Consider the following 10,073-nt stretch of genomic DNA (forward strand, 5'->3'; position numbering starts at 1 on the left):
GCCTTAAAATAGTCTTTTGTAGGAGTGAATGTAGAGTGTCTGCTGCAGGTGGCTGTTCCTCTATGTGTGTGGCCGCTGCATGTGGGAGGGGTTGCCGAGTGAGTGACGTCTCTCCAGAAGTGAAGAGGTGCCCGGTGCGTGTCCAGCTCTGAATGTGCGCTTCTGTGCAGTTTGGCTGTGACAAAGTCATAAACCAAGTCACACTCTGTCCCAGACTGGCCTCATCCCTGTCCCAGCTCCAGCCCACAACAGGACATCAAACCCTGGAGTGAGCGCTCCAGCACCTCCCCTGTGACACTCTACCACGGTCCAGTGTGGAGACAGGAAAGGTTTTACACCTCAATATGTAATGGAAAATATCGATTCGGATGTCGAACAATTTGCTTCTCAAACGGCCGCCAGGAATGGATTGTGGTCGAGACCCGAGGTACCACTGTACCTATTTTTGTTTAGCGTTTTTTACACCATCCATCCTAGCAGACCGCAGAGTCGTGCGAGTGAGAGGGAGGCACAGGATGCTGGATTATTGCCTCAATATTGCGAGGAGCAACAGAGAGCTAACTGGGATTACAGCTGACGCTCAGCTGCGCTGGTGAATCATTCACATTACGCTGCAGGAAATTGACCTTGTTACAAAAGCCGCCCACACACAGTTGTTGCACTCCTCCCAGGAGGCCCTCACACAGGTCCCTGCATCTGTATTGAGCTTCTTTGCATCACGCCGTGGATTCAGGTTCGCACTCTATATGAGGAGGGAAGATTGCGGAGGGCTTCTTTACAACAACTTCTTTACTCACCAGAGAGAAGCAGTTGTAAATAAGAGCTGGTTATTTTTGATGCCCAGTCTGACGTTCAAATGAATGCAAGCTCCCTGTGAACTTGAAACAGCCTCACGGACGGTCACGCTGTGAATGAAACGCTTTCTGACATTCTCCCGCCACGTCTTGTTGCGTTGCCTCATCGGCGGACGCCGTGACACCTAAATGAACTCCGGCTCCGGATTCCGCCGTCACTGATGAGCGAGTGGCGGCTCGTAGCGAGGGGTCGTCCAATTAAAGGAGAAGCAAGACAAGGTTGCGCGAGCCTCCACATACCCGATGAGGTCCGGCGGATCTTGAACCAGCAGGTGTCAGCTCCTCGGTGCTGCGGTACAAAAGACAGGCGTGGAACTTCAAAGTTATTTTGATATTAGAGACCACGCTGGGAATAATAATCCGTGTGGTGTGGAGCCGCTTTGATGTTGGAATCCTTTTCTTAACTTCTTTAATCAACACGGAAGCCACAAGCAAACTTCTATGACTACCCACCGGCCAAAACATTATGACCACTTGTCCAATATTGCTGCAGTGCAGCTCTGAAAACTGAAGATACTAGATATCATAAATGTTACATGGCTTATTGCCTGATTTTATTCGACAACAAACGCTGTTCTAGATTACCTGCTCTCTTTCACAGTCACCTGACTTTCATCCAAACTATTAGGTTTAAACCTCATACCAAGAAAAACACATTATAAGTTTGTTAGAATAGACTAGACCTGATAAGTCCACCTATTTCGGGTGTACATACCCATGTTTCAGTATATACAATATACAAATATTGACTTTATACTGTCACTGTTTGTGTATCTTTGAGATGCAGTTATACACAACTTACCTTAGACTTTTAACTACTCTCATCGTCATGTTCAGATGTCTTCTGAGGTCACGGCAGGTGGGCGGACACTGCCTTGACGCGTTGACCGACAAGTGTTCTGGTTCATGAACGTAATTTTCAGTCCCTCCAGGAAACCGCGATTGCATTTATTAACACAATTTCAACCAGTCACACTTGTTCCCGAGAGGTGCCCCTCTATGAAGAATCCCAACATGCAATGAAATATTTGAAATGAACAACTTTCATGTGGCAAAATGTGGCTTTACCAATGTATTTAAGGTATTTTGGCTGCGTTGTCTCTAATGTGTGTTATACAGAAGCTCTGCAACCGTATTGCCAACTAGTGTACGAATGAGCTCATTGCACTCCAAATAATGTAAGATAAATACAAACATTATTAAGACAAATTAAATGGATAAAATATGTTCTGGGAAATAATACAGGGTTAAAAAAATCTGGATGTAAATGAGAGTCTTGGTGGAGGTGTGTGCTGTCCCAGTGTCTTTATGGTTCTAAAGGAATCATGAAATAAACGCCTTTAGAGGAGACGGACCTTTTAGATGACGCAACAGTGGAGCCACTTGTGTGTCGAGCGCTCCTCTCAAGGATTCTTTCTTAACACAAATATTGTGACAGTCATGTCACAAACCAATATCTAGCTATATATATATCTGCATGATGACCGTTGATCACACATAGTGCTGCTTTCACACCAGGAGTAGAAACACAGTGCAGGATCAGACTGAGTGAGACAGGTCCGGGATGTGCTTGACTCATGTCAGGGTGAGAAGACAAGAGAAGTGGACAGACGTGGACCCCCTGCAGGTGAGTTTAACAGGTGTCATAAACAATCTGTTTTTCATTTCACAACAAAAGCGAGCTCAAACAAAAGCCAGCAAATGTCCACGTTGAAAGTTATCAGTCCTCGAAAGCTCATGTTTGAACACAACACCGCACACAGCTTCACATGATCAGATGTTGAAGTGAAAGCACATCTCGCTGGAGGTGGTTTTTGTGTTCCATTTCCCGACTCACCTTATCTGCTAAATTACACTTCTGATTTACGGCACGAATCAAATATGAGCCCGCGCTCATAAGTGGTGTATCAGTCGCATGATCCACTTGAATAACCGCGGCGGCGAAGAGGAGAGCAAAACTATGCTTAACGTGGCAGCACTAAAGCTGGATACATTTATCATTCCACCTGCCTGCGCTCTGGACGACAAAAAGAACTTTACATTATGCAACAGCCCCTAAACCGATACAGCATTAAACCGCTCTAATGCATTCAGTGACTTCATCATGAACCGTAGCTGAAAGCCACGTTCGACTCGCGTATGCTAAACGCACGCCACCATGCGCTAAAACTCCACATCACTGTATTGGTCAACGCTCTAAAAACAAGTTCACGTGTGAGCTATAACCTATGCAACTATGAGTGTTAAATAACACTGGTGTTTTGCAACGCATTCATTAGCATACATGCTAGCTAACTTACCAGACGACTACAGTTCATGCTCCAGCTTGTTCTTCCCTTCAGTTATTCCTTAAAAATCCCACACACACAGAATGACACTGAAGCGCTAACACTTTACCTACCTATTAGTTCGGTGTATAGTTCACGTCTTGTCGCCTGCTAGCAGCAAACAGCAACGGCAGCCATGTTTGAAAGGCATCTGCAATAGCTGTGTCGATCATCTTGACTGCATCACACCTTTTTATGGCCGTCCGGTCATGACAAAACATTGTCGGTCACTTTTTAAAAGCGATCAATATTCATCACTGCTTTCCTAATGGAAGTTCTAATGCGCCGGGGAAGTAAACAGGAGTCACTATTGAAGACAAATAATTCTCCCAAATAAAACCGGGGCTATTTACAAAAGAGTCTTCTTCTCTCTTGAGAAACTTGAACGCAGCGTTCGTTCTTAAAATTGACTCCATTTGATTTCTAGTGCTTCTTTTTTTGTGAGCCCACTGGGGTTGATGAGCGCTAACATGCACAAGCATAGCACTTTATCGCCACCTAGTCATTGAAAACAACCTCATAATAGCGCCATGTGAAACATGCATTGTTATTGTTGAAAATAAACACAGAGTGAGGAGACACTGTGTCCTGTGAGCTTAAGGCTATGTCAGACGCAGGTGTTTGAGGCAAAGTTTCTCAACACTGAGAGTGTGTTCCACTTGTGCGAGGAACTTTAAGATGGCTTCCCCAAACATAGACAGGAAGTACAAGTTTTGAATCCATTAAATACGCTGAAAGAAACATGTGCGTGTTTTCTGTTTTTTTTTAGTTCAACAACAAGAAAGAACTTGCTTAGATCCAGACGATGCTCAATACCATTCTTTCTAGTATTGATACCGATACTACTGCAGTCTTGTCGATCAGTACCACCGACACCTGAAAACTAGTGATGGGGTGATGAGGCTTCATGAAACAGTGTCCTCGTTTTCAGAGCCCACTAGATGGCGCTCTCTGCTCCCAAATGTTTAGATTTAAACAACCATTTCCATGAAACCTCCCATCATTTTTTATCAGAGAGCGCCACCTACTGAGCTCTGAAAATGAGGACACTGTTTCATGAAGCTTCATCTGCCTATCACTGCTAAAAACACCACACCACTGAAGACATGCACAACAGCTTTCGCTTATGCAAAGATTTTAACGGCAAAAATAATAAAATAACGTCACGAGTGTCACGTATTTGAGCTTATGTTTTGGGCTGGATCGGACCTGATGCTGAGACAAGCCACTATCTATAACCATCCCTAAGTGGAGTGGAGCATAAGCTAATTTTTAGCGCCACCTTTTTAGTTCACACAGCAGGAATGGACTTCCACAAGACGCTCCTTCCAAAAACCTGCTCCTGTGAGTGGAATTCAACATTAACACCTGGCGCAGATCAGCGTTCCTCCAGCTCCACAAATGCAAAACACCAAAGCGTTTGGCTGAAGACATCTGCTAAGACGTTCTTGCAGGCCTGGTCCAAGTTTCCCTCCTGTTTTTTGCGGTTGCCGTGACTGTGAGAGGTGGCACAGCAGCAGCAGGCAGATGCTTCCTTCAGAACACTTTAATTAAGAGGGAGACTGCTGCCCACGTTCGCCCACTGCTTTGGATCCAGTCGCTCACGGACGCCGCCAAGATGAGGAGAATTATTCAGTCTGGTCCTGCTCCTGGGGTCTTGGTCACGAGTGAGGGTCAGGCTAGGGTTGTGTGAGGATAGAGTACAAATGTATGGAGCAAAAGTGCGGCCCTGGGGCCAGATGGGGCCATTGGCGTGATTTCATGGGTCACTGCAAAATAAATGGATGGACAGAGAAAGCAATTTAAGGGATTGAAAAAACGTCAAACAGAGTCTTATTTCTTTTACAGTAGTAGGTTCTCAACCGCAATCTGTTCCAGGCGGCCGTTCGAGAAGCGATTTGTTTGTTTTCCCATTACAATGAATGGAAAAAGAATGCGTTCCAAGCCTTAAAACAGGCTTTTGTAGGAGTGAATGTAGAGTGTCTGCTGCAGGTGGCTGTTCCTCTATGTGTGTGGCCGCTGCATGTGGGAGGGGTTGCCGAGTGAGTGACGTCTCTCCAGAAGGGAAGAGGTGCCCGGTGCGTGTCCAGCTCTGAATGTGCGCTTCTGTGCAGTTTGGCTGTGACAAAGTCATAAACCAAGTCACGCTCTGTCCCAGACTCGCCTCATCCCTGTCCCAGCTCCAGCCCACAACAGGACATCAAACCCTGGAGTGAGCGCTCCAGCACCTCCCCTGTGACACTCTACCACGGTCCAGTGTGGAGACAGGAAAGGTTTTACACCTCAATATGAAGAAAAAACAGTCAGTAAATGTAGCTAACGGGACACGTCTGCATACAGAGGCTGCGTTATACACAATAACAAAGCGCGTCGTGGGTCAGCTGATCGGTCCGAGCACGTTATGTTTTTCCGGCTTATTCCGGGGCGTTCAAGTTCTGGGTTTTCGTTTGAAATCCGGAGCAAAAAAATCTCGAAATTTTTGTTCGAACTCCGATTTGTTCGAAGTCCAGGACGTTTGAAAACCGAGCTACCACTGTATTTAAAAATGCCATCCATTGGCTGCTCACCTGTGGTGTAGAGCCTGAGCTAGTGACCTCAGTGCTCATTCATCAGTGAGAGACTCTGAGTAGAGCCAGGTGAGGTCTGCCAGTCTTCACCTTCGGACTGTCTCTCCGTATTAAACTACTGATCGTGTAAAATCCGGCGCAGGAACTGTGATATTACCCAGGTTTTAATTGATGTTTGTTGCTCACGGTCTTTGCGTTTTCCCTCCAAATTCTTAATGGCGGCAGCTGTTTTCATTCATCACCCCTTCACTGACTTTCATGTCTAATGAATCACCTTCTCAAAAGAAAAAGGTGACGCGTCATGTTGCGCAGGAGATTTACGACTTCATCTGGGAAGTCGGTGAATCAGAGCCTGCGAGAAATGCGACATTCTGATATTTGGAAAAATACATGAAGCCTATTTATTGAAACGCAACCGCAGTGACGGCGGTTTATCTGAGCGGCGGCGCAGCAGACAAGCAACAACAAACTCACCGACTTGCGATTTAGCGCTTGAGGAGACAATCAAAATTGTCTCCGCACTTAGATACAATTAAAGTGGAAACAGGATAACGGCTAGCGACGCCTTGGTATCTCCAGATTCAATCACCGCTGCTTTTCGGCGGCCGCAATAGAGCGGCCTTTCATGTGATAGCAGCTATTACTCCCGCAATCTGTGAATCCACCTGCCAGACATTTGATTGTCAGAGCAATTTTTCATAACTACTTCAGCACCGACTCGCGAGGCGGAGGGCTCGCACTCGTGTGACCGGTGGCGGCCGCGCTGCTCTCCAGAGCAGAGAAGCAAACGCACACTTTGCTTGCTTCCCATTCATTACCGCGGCACCCCAGGAGCCCCCCGCTGCCCCATTTATCTCCATGTCAGGTCGGCCTCCACGCAGCCCGCGCCTGCAGGGGCGCGCGGGTCCGAAGACAAAGCACTGACAATACAACTTAACAACCAGTGGAGCTCGCTAAGCCGCGAGGCAACAGCAAGCACCTGTGACCGCTGCACTGCATCGTAGATCAAAGTCCTTTGGAATTATGATTCTTGAAAAGAATTGCGACGGTCAAGAGGCTTGGGCGCAGGCTGGCTCCTCGATATTGAGATTAGAACGGGAGGCTAGCAACTGCTAACGCTAATGGCTAACTTCCCACCTGATTTTTAGTTTACGTCGCCTTTTATTTTGGGAAAATATTGGCTGCTTTGTTTATCTAGAAGAGTCCAGTGTCGGGCGCTTCCGTCACGACACAAGCGCGGACATGGGAGGTTTCTGTAGCGCTTACTGGTGAACACTTTTGCGAGGCGTACGCGCTACGATGTCACACTGGGGATGCGTTTAACTGACTGACTTTACTTTACTAACGTTTACTAACGTCAAGCTACCCAGTGAAGAAAATAAATGGCAGAATTCTCACTTTAATTCTGACTTTAAAGCACGACTTTAATCTCAAATTCTGACTTAAATCTCAGAATTCTTTAATCTCAGCATTGAAGTCAGAATTCTGCCAATTTTTTTTCCTTCACTGGCCCTAATCCTCGTCCGTACCCCCAGGCTTGAGGTATCGGAACATAAATTTGCGAAGCTAGCCGAAGCATCTTTGATATTGGCGCCATCGCCTGCGACGACTCTCGCACACGGCTCAGTAGCGAAAGCAATTGGGAAAAAAAGGTTCAAACGCAGCGCTGTCTTTGACCTTGATAATCTTCTTACAAATTCACAACACATCAGCATATTAATGAAAGTATAACTGCGGTCGCCGGTGACCTGCGCTCGCTGCGTTTGTGTCTCCAATGTAAATGTGGTTTTCCCCTGCACATATTAATATGGATGGCAGTCATTACGGAGCCAGGCGGCTACAAACAGCCTTGGTTTCACACATGAATCACTTCGCTGTTGGAATTGACAGGGGAAGTTAAAGAGCACGAGTCGCCAACTTTTGTGAGCTTACTGAAGGTTTGAATCCCACTTACTTGTACGGTACGCTGTGCTTCAGTGGGTTGCGCTCTGGTTTCCTCCCACAGTCCAAAAAACACCGAGGTTCGTTGATTATTCACAGCTGTGAATGTGAGTGGTTGTTCTTTAATCGTGTCATGTGATGGACTGTCGTCCTGTCCAGGGTGTCCCCCACCTCTTGTGGAATAACAATGTCTGTCAGTAAAATTTTGGGGCTAAATGATTTCAGCGATTGTGAGCCTGCATCACATAGTGCAGATGGAAACAGATCTGGATCTGGATCTGGATTAAATAACCAATATCCACTGACTTTCACCGCAGTTCTTACACCACAGTACGAGCCTGGATCTTACTGACCGTGTTACTCCAGCGTCTGCAGCCTCAGAGGAGCCACACTGGGCAGCTGTTCAACAACAATTAAGAGTCAGAAACAACAGTTGAAATGCTTTGAAATGATGGATTGTCCTCTGAATTCTAAATATTACTCTGCTATTGTGTACGTCTTTGTTTTCTTTTCCTACATTTTTCTTCTTTTCGCTCATTTTACCAGTATTTCTGAAATGAAAAACATTGGTTAAACATATACTATTATAATAATAACAAAAACAATCATAAAATAATAAAAAAACAATAATAATTAAATTATATATTAAGCTAATATTTACATTACTTTTAAAACTGATTTTTAAAAATTTCTGAGATATTTTATAAATAACATTTACATTTGAATTCAATACTTTTTTTTTTCTTCAGTCCGTCTGTCTTCTGGACATTGACATTGTATTGCCCGCTGCAGAGCTACATAGATATTCCAGCATATTTTTGGACTTGAATCGACGTTATTAATAGTGATGGACCCACTAGCCCACTAGGTGGCACTCTGCTCAAAAATCATTAGATTTGCACAACCAATTCTATGAAAATCTCCCATCATTTTTAAACAGACAGCGCCACCTACTGAGCTCTGAGACGCCTCATCACTGGTTTTCAAAGCGGTGCAGTGAAGCGCTGCAGGAAACCCGACTCTTCACAGGTCAGTCTATAGTTTAAGGGAGCTGAGATTCGATGGAGCAGCTCTGTAGAAACGTGACAAAGCAGCCCATAATACGAGTCCGGGGAGAGTTACCACCCACACTGCGAAATATTAACGTTGTTGGTCTTTAACTCGCGAGCGTTTCTCAAGCACCGGAGGATTTGGTCCTCATTTTTTAACTGCCAGGGCTTCAAAAGTTCATGAAGAGGAGCCACACAGTTCCCATCGGGGCTGACGCTGCATCAGCTGCGCCGCCACTAAACACTCACTTGCACAAGTCCACTGTTTCTGCCAAACACATCTGGTCTAATTGAGTCCTCCAATCAAAGACTCGATTAGAAATGCAGTTCAATTTCATTTCCCAAATAGAAATGCATAATTCATCGGCTTTCAGCAGAAACGCAGACGCAGGTGCGTCAGTCTCGCCGTGAAGAACCATCACAACCGGCCTGTTTGGACCTTCTGGGATGCCCGTGGTAAACAAGACTCGCACACCGACTCCGGAGGGAAGCTGCTGGATTTACAGGGGAACAAATCCCTTCTTCTCTCTGCAGCGCGAGGAGGATCACCGAGTGGAACGTTTTGGTTCAGACAGCTGAGGAGGTGTTCTGTTTCATCTGCAGACATGAGGACTTTGAGGCGCCGCAGTGTGGAGCCTGGCGGTTTTCGGAGACAAGAAGGTGTGATGCAAAAAAAAAAAAAAAATGCACATTCTCCCACTGTCAGTGATGAATCTGGCCACATCTGTCCCTCAAACTTGTTTCACAGATCAGAGACGCTGCAGCTGAGAAGGTATTTTAACCACCTGCAGACCTGAGATGCACAACATGAGTCACTGACATCCAGCAATTCATGACGCTCATGAAACCAATCTCAGGAGCGTCCGCTGAGGAAACGCTCATTCAGGTGAAACTGGATGACGCAATGGAAAAAACGCATGCGAATGCTGGGTGAAGCAGCTGTGGCTCTCGTGTTTGTCTCTTGTAGCTTTATGGATACAGAATTTTGGGTCATGGAATTGATTCGGAATTTTTAGTTATCGATATTGACTTTGTTTTTATACAGCATTTTTCATTACTTTTTTTTGGTATACTGAATTTATTTTCATATTGAAAATGGGAGGTCAAACAATATCAGCACCAGAAACGTAATGATATTAAAGATTGAAAGAAATCTGTATCAGAAATTCTTATTCAATTCAATATTCAGTTATGCTTTTACAGTCTCGCATGCTCCGAATCATACCTGCAGTGATATGCACCAAGCATAGCACATGCTGCAAAAACAAACACACCAAGAATCCTGAGACTTTCTTCCACGCCCGAGGCAGTTTTCATGTGTCTGCAGTAACTGGT

This window comes from Synchiropus splendidus, chromosome 8 (assembly GCF_027744825.2).
Source record: "Synchiropus splendidus isolate RoL2022-P1 chromosome 8, RoL_Sspl_1.0, whole genome shotgun sequence".
NCBI lineage: Eukaryota > Metazoa > Chordata > Actinopteri > Syngnathiformes > Callionymidae > Synchiropus > Synchiropus splendidus.